The sequence below is a fragment of the Oryx dammah genome, unplaced genomic scaffold (genome assembly GCF_014754425.2).
Source record: "Oryx dammah isolate SB20612 unplaced genomic scaffold, SCBI_Odam_1.1 HiC_scaffold_28, whole genome shotgun sequence".
Taxonomy (NCBI): Eukaryota; Metazoa; Chordata; class Mammalia; order Artiodactyla; family Bovidae; genus Oryx; species Oryx dammah.
In genome coordinates this window covers 52,580,835-52,603,433 of record NW_024070212.1, presented here as the reverse complement: position 1 = coordinate 52,603,433, position 22,599 = coordinate 52,580,835, and the positions used below count along the sequence as shown (strand labels likewise).

Genomic DNA, 22,599 nt, shown 5'->3' with positions numbered 1-22,599 from the left:
TTTCATGCTAACAGAAATCAAATGAAAGCTAGAATACCACCCTTCTCAAGGCCTCTTCCAGCCAGATAGGTCCCTGGCCTTGGACCACATCTAACTGTTAGGGTCTTTCCCGGCTACGGGGGTTCCCCAGGCCTGAGCTGCACCTCCTGTGCCCCTACTCTGACCAAGGCTGAGCACCACCACCTTCCAAGGCCTCCTCCAGCTGCACCAGCCCTTATGGGATAGTTGTGGAAACCTGCATCCCTGACAGTCTGCATAGGCACATGTGATCAGAAGCAGCTCCAGGAGGAAATGCTGGTGAGAAGAGCACACACAGAGGTGGGCTGACACAACAGGGCCAGAGCTAGAGGCCTTGGCAGCCTGCCTGGGAGGCAGAGATATGTTGTAGCTCACCATGGGGGCAGGGACCCTGAGAGAGGAGGCACCAGGGAATTTTTTTATTTTTTACTTAAAAAAAAATTTATATTGTTATTAACATTGTTTTAGTTTTTTATGTTTTTACTCTTTTTGCCTTTAAAAAAATTATTTTAATTGGAGGCTAATTACTTTACTATATTGTAGTGTTTTTTTGCAATACATTGACATGAATCAGCCATGGGTATACATGAGTTCCCCATCCTGAACCCCCTCCCACCTCCCTCCCCATCCCATCCCTCAGGGTCATCCCAGTGCACCAGCCCTCATCACCCTGTCTCATGCATTGAACCCGGACTGGTGATCTATTTCATGTATGATAATATCCATGTTTCAATGCTATTCTCTCAAATCATCCCACCCTTGCCCTCTCCCACAGAGTCCAAAAGACTGTTCTATACATCTGTGTCTCTTTTGCTGTCTCACATATAGGGTCATTGTTACCATCTTTCTAAATTCCATATGTATGCGTTAGTATACTATTGTATTGGTGTTTTTCTTTCTTACTTATATTTATTTTGCCATTGTGGACTTCCCTAGTAGCTCAGCTGGTAAAGAATCTGCCTGCAATGCAAGAGCCCCAGTTCAATCCCTGGGTTGGGAAGGTCTCCTGAAGAAGATATAGGCTACCCACTCCAGGTTTCTTGGGCTTCCCTGGTGGCTCAGATGTAAAGAATCCACCTGCAATGCAGGAGACCTGGGTTCAATCCCCGGGTTGGGAAGATTCCTTGGAGAAGGGAACAGCTTCCCACTCCAGTATTCTTGCCTGCAAAATGCCATGGACAGAGGAGTCTGGCAAGCTACAGTCCTTGGGGTCACAAAGAGTCGGATATGACTGAGAGACTTTCACTTTTTTTTTTTTTTTTTTTGGCTATTGTGGATTTCTTTTCTTTGAATACTGATGTTCCATTTTTATTGCTATTTTTTTCTAATATATGTTTTTATTTTTTAAATTTTAGCTTAGCATTTATTCTTTGTTCTTCTTCTTCTTCTTCTTCTTTTTTTAACTGTTGCTGTCTTTTGCTTTTTGTTTCTTTCCATTCAGCCTGGCTTGCAGAGGCTTGACTCTTAAGCTAAGTGTTGGGCTTGAGCTCTTGTGGTATGAGTGCTGAGTCCAATCCACTGGACTAACAGAGAAATTCAGGACTCAAAGAATATTAATCAGTGTGAGGTCTCCTGGACATCTTCATCTTGGCACCAAACCAATAGATGAAAAGATATAGCATGTTAAGTGTTGTAAGAATCATTATTGGTCAAACGATTGTGCTTCTCAAGGCAATACACAGACCAAATACAATCCCTATCAAGTTACCAATGGCATTTTTCAGAGAAATAGAACTAAAACATCTTAAAATTAGGAAGGAGATGCAAAATTAGTAAACAGAGATCTATTGCTTCATCCTAAAGAGATCCATCAGAAAGAGAAGGAAACAATCCCATTTGCCATTCCATCAAAAACAGTAAACAGCATAAGAGTAATCTTATCTAAGGAGGCAAAAGATATGTACTCTGAAAACTATAAGACATTGATCAAGGAAATGAGAGATGACACAAACAAATGGAAAGATATACCATGTTTGTGTATTGGAAGAATCAGTGTTGTAAAAAGGGCCATGATAACCAAGACAATCTACAGATTAGTGCAATCCCTATCAAAATACCACTAGCATTTTTCACAGACCTAGAACAAAAAGTTTTTCATTCTCTCTGAAAACAAAAAAGACCCCCAAAAGCCAACTGGGGAGGAAGACTGAGGGTGGGATTGTGAACTTGAGTGTGAAGGAAGGGACGTCATTGTTTGCACCTCATCTGGTATCCATGCCTCAAAGCAGAAAACAGAAAGGAAGAAAGAAAGAAAACCTAACAACTAACCTCTCCAAAAAAGGCCATGTGGTTTAGACTTGATTTCCTCTCTTTTTATCAACCCAGCCCATGACAGGATGGTTGTAACATCCTGCTCCATTTTCTGTTTCTAAAGAGAAGCATTTTTCCTGGAACCAAATAAAGGAGGGGCTCCAGAAATAAGCAAATAAAGCTGAGAAATTGTTTCCTGGCTGCAGAATACACACAGAGCAAGTACACTCCTAAAATTTACTTATAAACACTTTTTGGTTGACTAAAAAGAGCAATAAATCCCCCCAGCACAGAGCCCACACCTCAGAAAGGGAGGCAAGGGGTCATGGAAGGAGCAAAGGATGAGCAGCCTGCAAGGAGCTTTCCTCATGATGCTCAGCATCTGTTTGGACCTGAGGCAGCTGATAGGCAACAGCCTGTGCACCGTGTCCTGGATGGATGCTCCTCCTCTGGCATCCATCCAGGAGTGCAGAAAGGCGCCCACTGTGGAATAAGGGGATGTGCATCCTAACTCTTCTGAGGAAAGGGGGCTGAAGTCTTTCCTAGGAATGCATGACCCAACGCCTACCTCTTCACAGAGGCACTGGCTGAGGTCACTTCCCCTGCCCCCATCCCCCCGACTCTGACCTCATCCTGACTATTCCTTGCTGGGCATTGGAAAAAAAAAAACAGAGGAAAAAGAAGGCCCTTAAAATACAGACTATTTAAATCTTACAACGCAGACAGGATTATTTTTGTATTAAAAATATTTCATATCCCATAGGGGAAGAATGGGAGGAATGGATCGTTAAGAAGTTTGGGACCAACATGTACTCACTGCAATATTTAAAATGGCTAACCAATGAGGTCCTACTATATAGCACATGGAACTCTCCTCAATGTTATGAGGCAGCCTAGATTGGAGAGAAGTTTGTGGGAGAATGGATACATGTATATGTATGACAGAGTTCCTTTGCTGTCCACCTGAAACTATCACAACATTGTTAATCAGCTGTACTCCAATATAAAATAAAAAGTTTTAAAAAATATTTAGCATCTCAAATACTACACAACCCTATTATACAGAATGATTCAATTTCCTTCTCACTAATCAACTATAAATAGTATGTTAACGTCTAATTGTGTTGGTTTATCCATTTTAATACCTGGCCCATTCAGTTACTGCCTCAAAATAACTTGTGGTATTAGCTGAAAATACAATTGCTATACTTTTAACTCTCACTTTAGATAACTTTTCTGAACAATAACCTTTGAAAAACACTAGACATCTTCTACCATCTAATAACACTGTTTCATTCTACTTGGGTAGTTTTGAAGTTTCTGGTTTAGGTACCTCAGTGTACTTTGAATGAAAAAATAATACATTGTAAACTCTAGAGCTCTTATACAAAGTTTTATCAGTATTTAATATCAGAAAGGGAATCTACAATTCATCTTGTTTATAGCTTCTCACCTTAAAATTAAGCAGTTATTTTTCAAGTAAAAGTGAATTTATTCAGGAATAGCAAAGGGAGTCTAATTCCAGAATAGCAAGCTATAGAAAAGCTGTGTGCAAATCTAACAAAGAACATTATTAAATGGAGAAAAGGAAGGAGTTGGGAAAGATTATTTTCAAAACAAGTCCATTGGTAAAAAATGAGTTCATTTTTTCAGGACGGTGATGACTCGTCTTCATTGGCTGAGTTTTGGGGAGTCAATTCTTGTAGGAGATGTGATGTATGTCTTTTCCTGTTGGGGACTGTCACTGATGACTCCCTTGTTGAAGATTTTTCCCTTTGGGTCTGTAATGACAGTTCTTCTTATAAATGACCTCCAAACATATTACATGAGAGCTCTTCTTTCTGGCCAGCTGACTCAATATGAGTGGCATCCCTTTATTAATTCTCACATAACACAGAAGTAAAAGATTATTTTATTCTCCCAACTCCGCTCCCAATCCACTCTAGATTGAAAAAAAAAAAAAAAGATAAATTTTAGAGAGGCATTATGTTTAAAAAAAATTCACGCTTTTTTTCTGACAGAAGGATTTTTAGATACCTTACAATTCTTGGCAATTTGCAGCTTACAGAAAGCACTGATACAGTAGAACACATTGTCTAACTTGTTCTCTGTTGAAACAGTACGTTAATGAAGGAAAAGTTTTTTAAATTTCAGAGAGTCTTATATGTTATCAACTGTACAGTAATGAATCAGATAGGAATTATCGTTTTTCCTACAAGATTGATAAGAAACTGGTGGCTTATGGAGATAAGTTCATTTTCAGAGTCTCAACAGAAAATAAGTGACATGAGCCCTGTGATTTGAACTCTGGCAGCCCAACCCCAAACCTGTACTTGGACTTTGCCGGGCCGCTCTGAGCTCCTCCAGCCTGACTCTCCCCCATCACCGTCCTGCCTCTCAGCTGTTCCCACTGGATCTCCCCAGCCTGCTCATCTTCCTCTTGGGGTGTCCTCCCACTTGCTTGTAATTAGAGAGGGAAATGTTACTGTTTCATGCCATGTTTCCACTTTCATTCAGAAATGACCCTCCCTGTCTTCAGAGACACTCAATTGTAAAGCAATACTTATATAGAATTTGCTATGCACCAGCATAGTTTTAAGAGTATTGTATAGAGAATGAATTTATGGATGCCAGCAGGGAAAGATTTTGGGAAAAGAAAGTTAGGGAGTTTGGGATGGACGTATACACACTGCTGTATTTAAAATGGATAACCAACAAGGACCTACTGTATAGCACACGAACTGTGCTCAGTGTTATGCGGCAGCCTGGATGAGAAGGTAGTTTGGGGGAGAATGGATACATGTATATGTACGGCGGAGTCCCTTTGCTGTCCACCTGACACCATCACAACATTGTTAATGGCTTAAAAAATAAAAAGAGTATTGTAAGCATCAGTTCTAGGTGTTCATTGGAAGGACTGATGCTAAAGCTGAAACTCCAGTACTTTGGCCACCTCATGAGAAGAGGTGACTCATTGGAAAAGACTCTGGTGCTGGGAGGGATTGGGGGCGGGAGGAGAAGGGGACGACAGAGGATGAGATGGCTGGATGGCATCACCAACTCGATGGACATGAGTCTGAGTAAACTCTGGGAGTTTGTGATGGACCGGGAGGCCTGGCGTGCTGCGATTCATGGGGTCGCAAAGAGTCAGACATGACTGAGCGACTGAACAGAACTGAAGCCTCATGAGATATTTAACCTGTCTAATGGCCCTAATGACAGATGGACTTTACTCTTCATGTCACCATTTTACAGAAGAGAAACCTGAGGTCCACAGAACTTAATCTTCCCAGTCATCACACACTTACTTAAGTATGATAACGTGGTGGTCTTGTCTTCAGTATTGTCTTTCAGAAAACAAAATTATGGTTAAAGAACTCTGACTGCTGTCTGTCTTTTGAGATCATGAAACACCCAATCACGATGATGAAAAAATTTATAGGCTAGCTTGGCCCAGATGGGAGACTCTGACATATCTAGGTAGACCTTAGAATACAGGTTGTGTGCCACTCTTCCCTCTCAGATCAAATAATAATAATAAAGAGAAAAGTGTCTTGTAATTTCAGATAATAAAATAATTTTTACATGTATTACTTTGTTAGGTACTTTACACTGTTATGGTCCTGTTACGTTTGAAAGAGGATGGCTATCTTTATCTCAATTTCTTTCTCTCACAGTCACTTCTCCTCCAGCCTGTTCCTGCTCCCACTGATTCCCTGCATCTGTTCTCACTGAGAACACTGATCACATTCATTTTTGCTATGTCCACAAGTTCTTCCCAGATTAAACTCTATGTAAATTCAACCCCCAATATACTAAACACCATTCCCTGCTCACTTCTTTCTTAGCATTTATCATTCTCTAGTAAACATATGTGTATTTAGTTTTTTCACATTCTATATTATCTGTCGCCTCCACTAGAAGAGAGCTCCACAGGCAGGGATTTATCTCCATTTTGTTCACTGTTTGCTTCTGAGCGCTTAGGACGGTGTCCAGCACAAGGTTGGTTCTCAATAAATATTTGTGCAATTACTGAGTGACCAAATCATTCTGGAACTCCAGAGATGGTGTCTGCTCACTCCTCATTCCCTTCATGTCCATTCTGCCCCTAATATCCCTCAAATGCTTGTGTTCTCAAGGCTCCATCATCAGTGCTTTGTGTTCTCATTCTTTTCAGTGCATGCCTCCCATGGACAGATTGCTTTAGGGTTCATTAAGGATCCATGAGGAAATGTACAGGATTCACCTGTACAGGCCTTAGCACACTAGGCTGAATACTTACCTTTCAGAAACATACAAAGAATAGAGAATTGATGTACAGTTTCTGCAAGCACAAGGCTGATGTGCACCATGAGAGAAGACTTCCGGATCTTCTGTTTTACTGAGTTGTTCCTCTGGGTTACAGCTTCCAATGGCATCTGGATCCATTGTAATGGACCCCTTCTGTCTGATGGAAAACCAGAAAAGTCAATTGTCAGTAAATCCCAGAGCACTGAAGATTCTTGAGCAGATATCTCAGCCTGTGTGGTGGTGAGCATTGCAGGGCTCTATCGGAACGGAAAGTCTTACCTCATGAACTGCCTGGCAGGACAGAGCCACAGTGAGTGTTGTTCAGGACATTTGCTTGGAAGCAGTGATCATGCAGGCTGCTGATCCTCCTCCTCTAGGGTCATGTTAAGGAAGAATCTAACACCCCCCCACCCCCCACTGAAGAAAACTTCTAATTCTCACCACCAAATTTATAACTCCAAACCCATCTCTCCACAATGTCCACTCTCTGTCCAGTAATCTAGAGTTCCCAACTTCATCAAAACATCTACCTCTTTCATCTTGACCCCATCCGCTACAATCTCCTTTGGGGCTCATCTTGAACAATTACTGCCTTTGTTTCTCCTTCATCACTTTTGCCCTAAACCCCAGGGTCATTTCCAGGTCACACGAATGTTGTTTAACATGCCCTGCTTCTTCTTTTTTGAAAGAAATAACCTATAATGGCAAAGAATCTTAAAAACAATATTTGTCTATGTATTAGATATTGTTATGCGCATTCTCTCCCTTTCTCTCCCCGAATCACTTCCTGTACACCTGACACAAACACAACATTGTGAATCAACAATACTTCAATTAAAACTATATAAATAAATAATATAAAGTATTTTAAATGCACTTTTTAAAGAAGAATGGAAGGAAGAACAGATAGCAAAATTCCTGCATCTTATATCTCAATAGGACAGCCATCCTTTTTTTTAACTTTGATAAATCATACCCCTAATCTATGTCTATTTAGTCTTTTCTTATACGTAGAATTATAACTCATACATATACACGTGTATATGTGCTCTTGCTCGTGCTCAGTGGAGCAAATGTGTCTGACTCTTTGTGACGCTTTGGACTGTAGACTGCCAGGTTCCTCTGTCCATGTGATATTTCTGGCAAGAATACTGGAGTGAGTTGCCATTTCCTCCTCCAGGGGATCTTCCCGACATAGGGACCGAATTCTAGTCTCCTGTAATTCATGCACTGCATGTAGAATTTTTACCACTGAGCCACTGGGGAGGCCCATATAAGTATATACATACACATAATAAAGCTGATGTATGTAAAGTGATTAGCTGTTTAATCACTGCCTATTTCAAGAAATAAAACATCACCAACATATAAAACCCCAAATCATACCATCTCACACTCTCATTAGAACTCCTAAGGGTTTTGATTTTCATGGTACGTTTTTTCACCATTCCTATTTAGACATAGTTTTTCAATCTTCGTATATATTTATAAAAAGTGGCTTAAACTTAAAATAAGGCACTACATTGTGATGTTCATTGGTACCTTGCTTCATATTCTCCAGAAGTTTATAGAGTTCATCCAGTTTGACAAATGTAGCTGTAAATTATTTTCATTCCTTTTAAATATACTACTGATTATGGACAGCACAATTTATCCACTTGTAGATGAACATTGGTATTATTTGTAGCTTTTGTCTTTTATGAACAGTGCTGCCATGAATATTCTTATATCTATCTTTGTGCACATGTACACTACCTACCCTTGTGGCATATGCCCAGGAATGGGCTTGCTGGGTCTAGATAATATAATACAATGTTTTAAGCTTATATTCATTCTATGTGCTTATTAGCATAAGCTGAGAATTCTCCATAGCTTCACAAAAATAAGGGGAAAGCACTAATATTTTTGCTCATCTAGTGTTTGTATAGTTGCATGTTATTTGCAAATAAATTTGAATACCTTATTATACATTTATTTGCTATTTCAATAAGTTGATTTTTTCCTAGCAGGATACTTCTTTTCTTCTTACTGATTTTTAGGACACTCAGCTTATTATCTCCTTCAGCATTTCTATCTAAGCAAATCACTCACCATTTCTTTCCTAACGTCTTTCTCTGTGGCTTAGTGGCTCATCACAATTAGGGGCTAGAACCTCAGTCCACTAAACTCTAAAGATCCCAAGGATTATCTCATTGTCTTTCCATGGACTCTTGTTCTATTGCTGTGTCTGTAAATCTCTCCCACTCTCTTTATTCCGCTTTTCTCTTCACTCATTTTTGCTTTGCAATCACCCATTGGCTTCACACAAAATATTTAAACTCTGTTTTCCTTTTATAAGAACTCTTGATCACCAATCAGGGGAGAACAATTTCCTTTGTCAAGCTTAGTTAATTAGTAGGTCAGTTTAGGAGGGATTAAAGGTTTGAGAACTCTAAGGAAACTTTATCAGTGAAGGAATTTTGACAACATTGTTTTTTACTCTTCGTGAGATAATATCATGTAATGAGAGTTCCCTTACTGAGGAAGTCCTTAACTTAGTCAAGTTTTAAAACACCTGAATTGTGACTCACCACCCCAGTCACTGGATTAAAGATTTACTGAACATGGCCCCGCCCATCAGAACAAGACCCAGGTTCCCCCTCAGTCAATCTTTCCCATCAGGAAACTTCCATAAGCCTCTTGTTCTTCTCCATCAGAGGACAGACAGAATGAAAACCACAGTCACAGAAAACTAACCAATCTGATCACATGGACCACAGCCTTGCCTGACTCAATGAAACTATGAGCCATGCCATGTAGGGTGACCTAAGACAGACAGGTCATGGTGGAGAGTTCTGAAAAAACGTGGTCCCCTGGAAAAGGGAATGGCAAACCACTTCAGTATTCTTGCCTTGAGAACCCCATGAATAGTATGAAAGGAAAAAAGGTAGGACACTGACAGATGAACTCCCCGGGTCGGTAGGTGCCCAATATGCTAATGGACATCAGTGGAGAAATAACTCCAGAAAGAATGAAGAGACAGAGTCAAAGCAAAAACAACACCCAGTTGTGGATGTGACTGCTGATGGCAGTAAAGTCCGATGATGTAAAGAGCAATATTGTGTAGGAACCTGGAATGTTAGGTATATCAATCAAGTTAAATAGGAAGTTGTCAAACAGGAGATGACAAGATTGAACGTCAACATTTTAGGAATCAGGGAACTAAAATGGACTGGAATGGGTGAATTTAACTCAGATGACCATTATGTCTACTACTGTGGGCAAGAATCCCTTAGAAGAAATGAAGTAGCCCTTCTGAGCAAGAAAAGAGTCTGAAATGCAGTACTTGGATGCAATCTCAAAAACGACAGAATGATCTCTGTTCATTTCCAAGGCAAACCATTCAATATCACGGTAATCCAAGTCTATACCCTAACCAGTACTGCTGAAGAAGCTGAAGTTGAATGGTTCTATGAAGACCTACAAGACCTTCTGCAACTAACACCCAGAAAAAGGTCCTTTTCATTATAGGGGAATGGAATGCAAAAGTAGGAAGTCAAGAGATACCTGGAGTAACAGGTAAGTTTGGCCGTGGAGTACAGAATGAAGCAGGGCAAAAGCTAATAGAGTTTTGGCAAGAGAATGCACTGGTCACAGCAAACACCCTCTTCCAACAACACAAAAGGAGACTTTACACATGGACATCACCAAATGGTCAACACCGAAATCAGATCGATTATATTCTTTGCAACCAAAGTTTGAGAAGCTATATATAGTCAGCAAAAACAAGACTGGGAGCTGACTGTGGCTCAGATCATGAACTCTTTATTACCAAATTCAGACTTAAATTGAAGAAAGTAAGGAAAATCAGTACACCATTCAGGTATGACCTAAATCAAATCCCTTACAATTGTACAGTGGAATTGACAAATAGATTCAAGGGATTAGATCTGATAGAGTGCCTGAAGAACTATGGATGGAGGTTCATGACATTGTACAGGAGGCAGTGATCAAGACCATCCCCATGAAAAAGAAATGCAAAAAGCAAAATGGACAAATAACTGAGAAAAGAAAAGACCTGAAAGGCAAAGAAGAAAAGAAAAGATATTCCCATCTGAATGCAGAGAATAACAAGGAGAGATAAGAAAACCTTCCTCAGTGATCAATGCAAAGAAAAATAGGAAAACAATAGAATGGGAAAGACCAGAGATCGCTTCAAGAAAATTAGAGATACCAAGAAAACTTTTCATGCAAAGATGGGCACAATAAAGGACAGAAATGATATGGACCTAACAGAAGCAAAAGATATTAAGAAGAGGTGGCAAGAATACACAGAAGAACTGTACAAAAAATAACCAAGTCCTGTATATTGTCACCCTACTTATTTAACTTATATGCAGAGCACATCATGAGAAATGCTGGGCTAGATGAAGCACAAGCTGGAATCAAGATTGCTGGGAGAAATATCAATAACCTCAGATATGCAGATGACACCACCCTTATGGCAGAAAGCAAAAAGAACTAAAGAGCCTCTTGATGAAAGTGAAAGTGAAGAGTGAAAAAGTTGGCTTAAAACTCATTCAGAAAACTAAGATCATGGCCCATCACTTCATGACAAATAGATGGAGAAACAGTAGAAACAGTGACAGACTTTATTTTGGGGGGCTCTGAAATCACTGTAGATGGTGACTGCAGCCATGAAATTGAAAGAGGCTTACTCCTTGGGAGAACAGTTATGACCAACACAGACAACTCTTTGAAAATCAGGAACATTACTTTGCCAACAAAAGTTTGTCCAGTCAAAGCTATGGTTTTTCTAGTAGTCACGTATGGATGAGAGAGTTGGACTATAAAGAAAGCTGAACCCAGAAAGTTGATGCTTTTGAACTATGATGTTGGGGAAGACTCTTGAGAATCCCTTGGACTGTAAGGAGATCCAACCAGTCCATCCTAAAGGAAATCAGTCCTGAATATTCATTGGAAGGACTGATCCTGAAGCTGAAACTCCAGTAATTTGACCACCTGATGTGAAGAACTGACTTATTTGAAAAGACCCTGATGCTGGGAAATATTGAAGGCAGGAGGAGAAGGGGATGAGATGAGGATGGCATCACCGACTCACTGGACAAGAGTTTGAGTAAACTACAGAAGTTCAGGATGGACAGGAAGGTCTGGCATGCTGCAGTCAATAGGGTCACAAAAAGTGGACACAACTGAGCTACTGAACTGAACTAAATTGAACCCCAGTCTTATCACAGGAAGAACAAAAACCAAACAAACTAAACTTGTGCCCAGTTAGGTAGACAATCAGGACCAGGTCACTGCTCTCTCTGTCTCCTGTGATGACTTCTTTATCTGCACTTTATCTCAAATATCTGACAGTGGTGAACTCTAGTAACACCTTGTCTTTTCTCCTTGGTGAAACTGGGAGCCCAGGTTGCTCTGTATTAATCAGCAAGAAGTCAAATGCCATCAAGACGGAGAGGGGTACAGATCATCTCAGGTGGTATACCCACACTAAGCAGAACACACAGGTCAAAATCTTGGAGTATGGATAAGATACATTGCCTGCAGCTTCTTCAACATATACCTCACATCCTCTCCCACTGTGGGTTTAAACCTTTAGAAAGAAGAGCAAGTGATTCTCACAGGTCTTGTTGAATTTCCTGCTGTTACATGCCCACCCCAGTCAATGAACAAAGAATTCATCCTTTTTTGAAGAGAAGAAGAGAAATGAGGAAACTACAGAGAGGAAGGGGATGAAAAATATCTGAAAAAAGCTGATGTATAGTCCAGGTGTTGGAAGTACACAGATAATCCACTTAAAGGGTAACTGAAGACATTTAAAGGCACGGGGGTGGGGGGCGCAAATTCAAGGGCACAAATAGAGGGATTCAATGAAGGATTCGGAGCAGTCAGAAGGTGGCAGGAACAATGTCCAGGTAGCTTTTATAACTCGTGTCGAGTGAAAAGGCAAGGAATGTGTGAATTCCAGAATTATCAAGGATCAGAGATAATGGATGGTGCTAAATGAAAGATGTGACCAAGGTAGAGGAACAGAGACACTGGGGCACTGCGGTTGATGAGGGTGGAGGCAGGGGAACCGGAGCCTGTTTTCTAGTTTCCTGCTAGTACTTCTCACTGGTAAATATCCATCAGAAAGGATGGAGGATATAGGGGTTCGTCCGTGTCAGATAAATATAGAAAGTTTAATACAGTTTGCATTATTTCTAGAATGTGACACAGTTAGAGCCATTAATGGTAGAAGGTGAATAGGGGAAACAAAGTGTTCCTTCAGAAGGTTCTGAATATGTATAGAGGTTGGATTTTTTGTCCCTGTTAAGATGGACATGATATATTAGGAAAACTTTGGAAAGGCAACCAACACCCACTTACCATCCCACAGCTTCTGTGTTCCAGGCACTGTACTAAACATTTTAAGCACATATAGGGCATCATTCATTTCTGTTGGTAGCCAATCATACTCAAGTGCTTAGAGGGGTCAACATCTTCACCAGAAAGGTTTGCATTTAGCATTGTCTTGAAAATTTGTCATTTGTCTCACTATTGAGTTACAATACACCTGTTATAGTAAATGAAAAACTGAATGAGAGCATAAGGGCATAGCATCCTCATGCTATAATGTAGTTTCCAGGGTACTGGGGACCAGCCCCAGTTGGATCCAGGGTATCTGAAGCATGATGGCATTGGCGACTGAGATTTATTTATTTAGAGATATAGAAGGAGATAAGGATTTATTTAGAGATATAGAGAGAGTTAAAGAAAGAATGTTGCAGTTAAGAAAATAGAGGAAAGAGGCTGATATTCCTTGGTTTACACAGAAAGCCAATAAAGTCCCAAGACAAGGGACTTACACTGCTCATGTAGGCCATAGGCACCCGCTTGAATAGCGAAGGGTGCCCCGCCTTGGGCTCCCTTTTCTGTGGGTCTTAGAAGCCCGGGCAGAGAAGTGAACATGGGGGCTCCTGTGTTCCAAGGGATCAGCCTGAAAAAGAGAGAAAGAGAGAGAAAGAAAGAAATAAAGAAAGAAAGAAATGACACGGGGGAACCAGGCTTTCATGGAACTGGTCCATCTCTTTATTTTTCAGGGAAGCTTTCATACTTTGGGTTGCACATAGAGATAAATGTAAGCAACAGAGTCATGCAGCATCAGCAGCTCTGACTCTTATCGAGACCAGGCTTTCTTTCTGCATACCTATCTGTATACACAGGTCTTAGGTGATTTACATCATCTTCTGGCCAGGAGGCCTATTAGCATTTTATGACCCTTTTCTGATAAGGGCCCGTCACCCAGAAAACATTTGCCCTAAAAGTGTTGTTCTTTCCAAAGTCTGGTGCCACTCTCAGAAAGCACTAAATAAAGTTACATTCTTACATAGCAAGGATATAACAATTTATAACAAAGAAAGAGGAGTACAGTGATTTATAACAAAGAGAAAATTCATTAACTCAAAAGTCTAGTATTGCTAACATCAAAACTACTATTTTCCTTTTTCGACATCCCAATTACATTGATTAATATCCTCCCAGGTGCCTAAAAGATAAAGGATATGGAGACCTCGCGGCAATCATTAACTCAACAATGAAACCCTTCACCAATATAATTTTTAGCTCTTTAAAAGGCTCTATATCTTTAAGACGTTTTAAACTTCCCATGCCTCTCACAGTTGGGAGGCTGTGAACAATCACGTGCATAGTTTTAAAAGTCCAGGTAAACCTGTCAGGCAAGTTAGAGAGCCATCAGAGGGGTTTGAGCTGAGACACTCCTTTTATATGCAGGAGATATTAACTGGAGCTCTAAGTTAACTTTTTCCAGAGACAGGTGGTTGGGGATAGCCCCCTGTTAATGTCAGAGGAGTTGGTGAAAGTCATAAAATAGTAAGACAGACAGATTCTGGTTTTGGGATAGATGCTCGAGCAGGTGCAGGGGGTCCCTTGAGTCCTGACTCGCCTTTGCCTCTTCCTCATGACCTTTGTCATGGGTGGGATCTCCCATGCTCATCCCGGCACTAGGGGAACTCCAAGAGTGACACGTGGATCTTTGCCCTGGCCAAGTCCCTGAGCATCAGCTTTGTCTGCAACAGGAGAATACCATCAACCACCAGGCCCTGGAACAGCTGCAGTATCCTTCCAGAACTGAACGAGTACATTTCATTGACTTTATAAGAATAGCAACTGACAATGCTTCTTCTTTTCCATGACTCCATTCTGTTGGCAGATGAGATAGTAAAGTGGGGTAAAAGGGAATATTCATAAAACTTGTTTTGGGGTGAGATCTGGAAATTGTGTTGGAAAGTGCTATTTATTCCTTAGCTAAGATCCCAGCTATGTGACTGAGTTAACAGAACTGATCAGAACCAAATCACCTCCTAGCTCCAACAAAGTATCGGAGGCAACTGAATTTGATAGTTTCCTTTTCAGACTTAATCTGGAATGTGTGGGATTGCATGCTGGAGCTGGAGTTAGATGGGAATCCCATCACTGAAGATGAGTACCTGGAGAATGTCTTGAAGTTGATTCCAGGTATCAACTTGAAGGGGCAAGGTGGCAGAAAGATCAGTAGGAAGTGGGATCAAGAGACATATATGACAAACTCTCAGCAAACATTATCCTCAATAGTGAAAAATTGAAAGCAATTTGCCTAAAGTCAGGAACAAGACAAGGGTGCTCACTCTTACCATTACTATTCCACATAGTTCTGGAAGTTTTGGCCACAGCAATCAGAGCAGAAAAAGAAATAAAAGGAATCCAGATTGGGGAAGAAGAAGTAAAACTCTCACTCTTTGCAGATGACATGATCCTCTACATCAGTTCAGTTCAGTCACTCAGTCTTGTCTGACTCTGCGACCCTATGAATTGCCAGGCTTCCCTATCCATCACCAACTCCTGGTGTTCACTCAGACTCATGTCCTTCAAGTCAGTGACGCCATCCAGCCATCTCATCCTCTGTCGTCCCCTTCTCCTCCTGCCCCTAATCCCTCTCAGCATCAGAGTCTTTTCCAATGAGTCAACTCTTTGCATGAGAAAGCCAAAGTACTGGAGTTTCAGCTTTAGCATCATTCTTTCCAAAGAACACCCAGGGCTGATCTCCTTTAGAATGGACTGGATGGATCTCCTTGGAGTCCATGGGACTCTCAAGAGTATTCTCCAACACCACAGTTCAGAGGCATCAATTCTTCGGCGACCAGCTTTTTACACAGTCCAGCTCATACATTGCTACTGGAAAAACCATAGCTTTGACTAGACAAACCTTTGTTGGTAAAATAATGTCTCTGCTTTTGAATATGCTCTTTAGGTTGGTCATAACTTTCCTTCCAAGGTGTAAATGTCTTTTAATTTCATGGCGGCAACCACCATCTGCAGTGATTTTGGAGCCCCAGAAAATAAAGTCTGACACTGTTTCCACTGTTTCCCCATCTATTTCCCATGAAGTGATGGGGCCAGATTCCATGATCTTAGTTTTCTGAATGTTGAGCTTTAAGCCCACTTTTTCACTCTCCTCTTTCACTTTCATCAAGAGGCTTTTTAGTTCATCTTCACTTTCTGCCATAAGGGTGGTGTCATCTGCATTTCTGAGGTTATTGATATTTCTCTTGGCAGTCTTGATTCCAGCTTGTGTTTCTTCCAGCCCAGCGGTTCTCATGAGGTTCTCTGCATATAACTTAAATAAGCAGGGTGACAATACACAGCCTTGATGGACTCCTTTCCCTATTTGGAACCAGTCTGTTTTTCCATGTCCAGTTCTAACTGTTGCTTCCTGACCTGCATATAGGTTTCTCAGGAGGCAGGTCAGGTGGTCTGGTATTCCCATCTCCTACAGAATTTTCCACAGTTCATTGTGATCCACACAGTCAAAGGCTTTGGCATAGTCAATAAAGCAGAAATAGATATTTTTCTGGGATTCTCTTGCATTTTTGATCCTCTACATAGAAAACCCTAAAGACTCCACCAGAAAATTACTAGAGCTAATCAGTGAATTTAGCAAAGTTGCAAGATATAAAATTAACACAGAGAAATCCCTTGCATTCCTATACACTAACAATGAGAAAACAGAAAGAGAAATTAAGGAAACAATTCCATTAACCATTGCAACGAAAAGAACAAAATACTTAGGAATATATCTACTTAAAGAAACATAGATGGAGAAGCCTGGTAGGCTACAGTCCACGGGGTCGCAAAGAGTTGGACACATCTGGGTGACTTCACTATACTATACTATACCATACTATAAAGAAACAAAAGACCTATGTATAGAAAACTATAAAACACTGGTGAAAGAAATCAAAGAAGACACAAATAGATGTAGAAAGATACTGTGTTCATGGATTGGAAGAATCAATATAGTGAAAATGAGTATACTCTCCAAAGCAATCTATAGATTCAATGCAATACCTATCAAGCTAAAAATCGTATTTTTCAGATAACTAGAACAAATAATTTCACAATTTGTATGGAAATACAAAAAAACCTCGAATAGCCAAAGCAATCTTGAGAAAGAGAAATGGAACTGGAGGAATCAAGCTGCCTGATTTCAGTCTCTACTACAAAGCCACAGTCATCAAAACAGTATTGTACTGGCACAAAGACAGAAATATAGATCAATGGAACAAAATAGAAAGCCCAGAAATAAATCCACACACCTATGTACACCTTATCTTTGACAAAGGAGGCAAGAATGTACAATGGAGTAAAGACAATATCTTTAACAAGTGTTGCTGGGAAAACAGGTCAACCACTTGTAAAAGAACAAAACTAGAACACTTTCTAACACCATACACAAAAATAAACTCAAAATGGATTAAAGATCTAAATGTAAGACCAGAAACTAACTCCTAGAGGAGAACATAGGCAAAACACTCTCCAACATACATCACAGCAGGATCCTCTCTGACCCACCTCCCAGAATATTGGAAATAAATGCAAATATAAACAAATGGGATCTAATTAAAATTAAAAGCTTCTGCACAACAAAGGAAACTCTAAGCAAGGTGAAAAGACAGCCTTCTGAATGGGAGAAAATAATAGCAAACAAAGCAACTGATAAAGAATTAATCTCAAAAATATACAAGCAACTCCTGCAGCTCAATTCCAGAAAAATAAACGACCCAATCAAAAAATGGACCAAAGAACTAAACAGACATTTCTCCAAAGAAGACATACAGATGGCTAACAAACACATGAAATGATGCTCAACATCACTCATTATCAGAGAAATGCAAATCAAAACCACAATGAGGTACCATTTCTTGCCAGTCATAATGGCTGCTATCCAAAAGTCTACAAGAGGTAAATGCTGGAGAGGGTGTGGAGAAAAGGGAACCCTCTTACACTGTTGGTAGGAATGCAAACTAGTACAGCCACTATGGAGAATAGTGTGGAGATTCCTTAAAAATCTGGAAATAGAACTGCCATATGACCCAGAAAGACCACTGCTGGGCATACACACTGAGGAAACCAGAATCAAAAGAGACACGTGTACCCTAGTGATCATTGCAGCACTGTTTATAATAGCCAGGACATGGAAGCAACCTAGATGTCCATCAGCAGATGAATGGATAAGAAAGCTGTGGTACATATACACAATGGAGTATTACTCAGCCATCAAAAAGAATACATTTGAATCAGTTCTAATGAGGTGGATGAAACTGGAGCCGATTATACAGAGTGAAGTAAGCCAGAAAGAAAAACACCAATACAGTATACTAAGACATATATATGGAATTTAGAAAGATGGTAATGATAACCCCGTATGTGAGACAGCAAAAGAGACACAGATGTGGTGAACAGTCTTTTGGACTCTGTTGGAGAGGGCGAGGGTGGGATGATATGGGAGAATTGCATTGAAACATATAAAATATCATATGTGAAACGAATCGCCAGTCCAGGTTTGACCCATGATACAGGGTGCACGGGGCTGGTGCACTGGGATGACCCAGAGAGATGGAATGAGGAGGGAGGAGGGAGGGGGGTTCAGGTTGGGGAACACATGTACACTCATGGTGGATTCAAGTCAATGTATGGCAAAACCAATATAATATTGTAAAGTAAAATTAATTCATTAATTAATAACTTAAAAAAAGAGCCCTGACATTCAGCACTTGATGTCAATCTTGATTTGGGGCTGGATTGAGGCCATGCTAATGGTGCTTGGTGAATGAAATGTAGGTGTGGCTTTATCATTGCTGTTACTTGGAAACCCCAGTGACCAGAGCGTAAGCTCACAGAGGAAGTTTAGAATCCAATATTAGAGAAATGGGTACCAAGAAAAAGAAAGGCTGACATATGTGTATTATATATTGAGTGCTTCTCCTCTCCTAGTTGAGTAAGATAATCTATCAATAAGATAAACATAATCATATGGTAAACAAAGGCACCTAATTCCAGTATTCTTGCTTGGAAAATCCCATGGATGGAGGAGCCTGGTGGGCTGCAGTCCATGGGATCACGAAGTCGGACACGACTGAGCAGCTTCACTTTTCACTTTTCACTCTCATGCATTGGAGAAGGAAATGGCAACCCACTCCGGTGTTCTTGCCTGGAGAATCCCAAGGACAGAAGAGTCTGGTAGGCTGCCATCTCTGGGGTCGTACAGAGTCGGACATGACTGAAGCGACTTAGCAGCAGTAGCAGCAAGGTAAACAAAAGGACTAATTTTTGGCATACATTTCACACAATGTATGTTACTAGCCTACACAGATAACTCCTTCATAGACAGGCTGCTTATACACTAAAGAGTTCAGGGGAAACAAATTGCTATGTCCTTCCAGTAAGACTGTCTGGTTCCTAAATGCTCTTTCTCATAACATCACACTCTTCATTCTTGAACTTACACAGTGCATGTCATGTTAAAATAAAAAGATAGTTACTCAGATTTTTTTAGCAGAGAGTATAATTTCTGGTACCTAAAAGCATTATTAATTTTGCATATTTAACCATTTATTCACTCTTTCAATAACTACTTACTGATAGATATGCCCAGAACCATCTTCCATGATGCTGTAAGTCATAATTTACGATGATACAGGAGATGGATGACGTCTCCAAGTTTCATTTAGGCTATCTTTACTATAGGATGGTATATGCTAAAGTGATCCTCTTGATAGTATGTATACACTCTTACCCTGATTTATAAAGCTTTTCCTTATGTCCTGAGAATCATTTGTCTCCATAGGTTATCTTCCCAGCAATATCATAAATATCTTTACTTCTATGATTACATTACTTTAGAGCACACATGTCATTTCTGACATGGGAACTGTAATATCAGAAAAATATTTCTGACAATTTCTTGGATAAATCTATTACTCAAAAAACATCTAATAAGTAGTTGATTCACTACACAGCATGGAATGTTAAGGAAAATAATCAGAAGTTTCCTCACTTGGAATGGATCCCTCCCCTGCCTCCTCAGAAGTACTTTCGTCACTCTTATTGTTAGTCACTCAGTCATGTCCTAGTCTTCTGTGACCCCATGGAATATCCTCTCTTCATGGGATTTCCCAGGCAAGACAATGGAGTGGTTTGCCATTTCCTTCTCCTGGGGATCTTCCAGACCCAGGGATCACACCCTGGTCTCCTGTATTGGGAGGCAGATTCTTTACCACTGAACCACTTGGGAAGCCCTCCTTCCCTCTCAGCTCTGTGCAGGAAAAAAAAAAAAATAGGGAAGTGATTTTCCATTTCATGAGTAGATTAGCATAAGATTGACTTGCATGATTTGATTAGTAAAGATTTACAGACACAGGAGATACCAACATGCAAAGATCCCAGAAATGAAACACTTGAGCCCCCTCACATGAAATTTGTCCTTTCCATGATTGCTTGTTTTTCACTACTATTGGCGAGGATCCCAGAATTCAGAACTCCAACATGCCCAGAAAGAATATCAGGAAGTTTTTTCCAAAAAGAAAATGCTTTGCTTTTGACTGGCTTACAAGTGACAAAAAACTAATTCTCCATATTGAGGAAGTGCTAGATAACCAACTGGATGAGAATTTCTAGAAGAAATCAGAGGATTTCTGTTCATATATCTTTACCCTTGCAAAACCCAAGACCCCAAGAGAATGAATCACTTTCAAGTGGGGAGGTGAGTCTCTTGCACTAGAGCATGTGTCTCTGTGACTCAGTGTGTGTGTGAACTTGTGATTGCACTCTGGGATTCTCAGTAATTGTATTTTCTTCTCCATGTAATTTGGAAAATGGATGCTCATGCCACACATGGAAATGCATGTTTCTTCACTAAAAGAAGCCTATGTGCATGGTTTTTTTGCAGTCTATCAAATCTCTTGAAACTATTACAATAATGATATAAGTTAAAGATAGAAATCTTCATGGTGATGAGATGTCTGATGTGATAGGTGTTTTGAGTGAGGATATGCAAAGTGTTTTGTGAATTTATACTGAGAAGAAAATAAATAGTAATCCATCCATGAATCCATATAGTTTTACCGAGAGACTGAGAAACAAATATAAATATGTCTTATATACAGGGTTGGCCTCATGAACATGCCACCTGGGCAGTCACACAGTGTCCTGTGCTGAGATGAGTCCTTCTTGTTTTCATGTTTTGTGTCACTGTCCTGAAATTCTGATGACATTTTCATCAAGATGTTTTAATTTACAAATAGAGCCATCAAATTATATAAATTACTTACAAGTGTCATAAGTTCTTCTTATTTTATTACAATGGGAAAAGTGTTCTGGGAGACCCTTGAGCATATGGTTTGAGATGATTTGTTCAATATTGTAATGTGATGAATTGGAGGAACATAAAAGATAGAGTGAATAGGAGATACAGCGATGATATTAAAAAAAAAAGTGGATTCATACAAGAAAAAGGATAAGGATACAAGAATGAAGAAAATGAGGAGAAGGATAAATAGAAGAAAAGAAATCTTTAACTTTAAAAAATTTTAATGATTTCTAGAATCCTGATCTGTAAAGCTGCTTTTTAAAAAGCAGGTGAGAATTCTCTCCCATTTCATAAATATGTGTCTTTCAGTGTTGGGGACTCTGGTGGAGGCCTATGTAGATGCCAGCAACAGTGGAGGAGTTCCTCATTTGAAGAATGCAGTAATGACTCTGGCTGAGCGTGAGAACTCAGTAGCCCTGCAGAAGGCAGCTAATCACTTCAGTGAGTAGATGACCCAGTGACTGAGCCTCCCCACAGATATGCTCCAGAAGCCTGTGAGAGGGAAGCCATTGCCATCTTTTTGAGGGACTCCTTCAAGGATGACAAGCAGATGTTTCAGAAAAAGCTTGTGATATGTGTCTTAGAATATATCCTTCCTGATTCCTTTCTTCAAGAATGATGCCTAGCCAGCAGTACACCCAGAAAACTGAGCAGTAGAAACAGAGAAGGGGACAAGTCCCGGCGACCGCGCTCGCCAAGCTCCCGAGCTGCTCGGACCCGGGAGGGGCGCAGAGCGCAGTCCCAAACAAGTTTGTGCCTCTGAGGGTTACCTGGGCACCAAACCTGAGCGGCTTGGACTGGGGAGGTGCGCGAAGCCTGGGGCCGGCCTCGGATGGTTCCCGGCTGAGCTCCGTGGAGCCGGAGCAGTTTGTGCGTCCTGGGGGGAGACAGGTCCAGCGGGGTTGAGATGCTGTGTGCCCACGACAGTGCTATTTGTTTGCAGCATCACCCCCTCCCCACAGCGCGACTGAACTAGTGAGCCTAAAAAAAAGTGTCCACCACCGCCCCCATGTGTCAGGACGGAATTCAGACCCTGAAGAGACCAGCAAACAGAAGTTAAACAGAGGGAAACGCCTTGGAAGTGACCAACACGGCCCACAACATCAGAGAAGGGCCAGATATATCTTCACAATTTTTACAATCATTCCTTTTTTTTTTTTTTTGCTTTCCTTTTTTTTTCTTTTTTTTTAACTGTTAAGTCTTCTATTTCTCTACTTTATATTTCTATAACTATTACTTTTCAAAAAAAAAAAAGACTCTACTTTTTTAAGGCAAACACCATATATAGTCTTTGTGTGGTTGTTGTTGGTATTTCTTTTTTAATCTTGGGGTTTTTTTTTTTTTTCTTT

General features: G+C 40.4%; 1 protein-coding gene and 1 pseudogene across 1 annotated transcript in view; both read left to right on the top strand.

The window, feature by feature from the left end:
- Nucleotides 1–22,599, top strand: part of LOC120856892 (guanylate-binding protein 1-like) — a 285,120-nt gene that overhangs the window by 157,039 nt on the left and 105,482 nt on the right. The window lies entirely within an intron of this gene.
- Nucleotides 1–22,599, top strand: part of LOC120855397 — a 169,960-nt pseudogene that overhangs the window by 132,748 nt on the left and 14,613 nt on the right.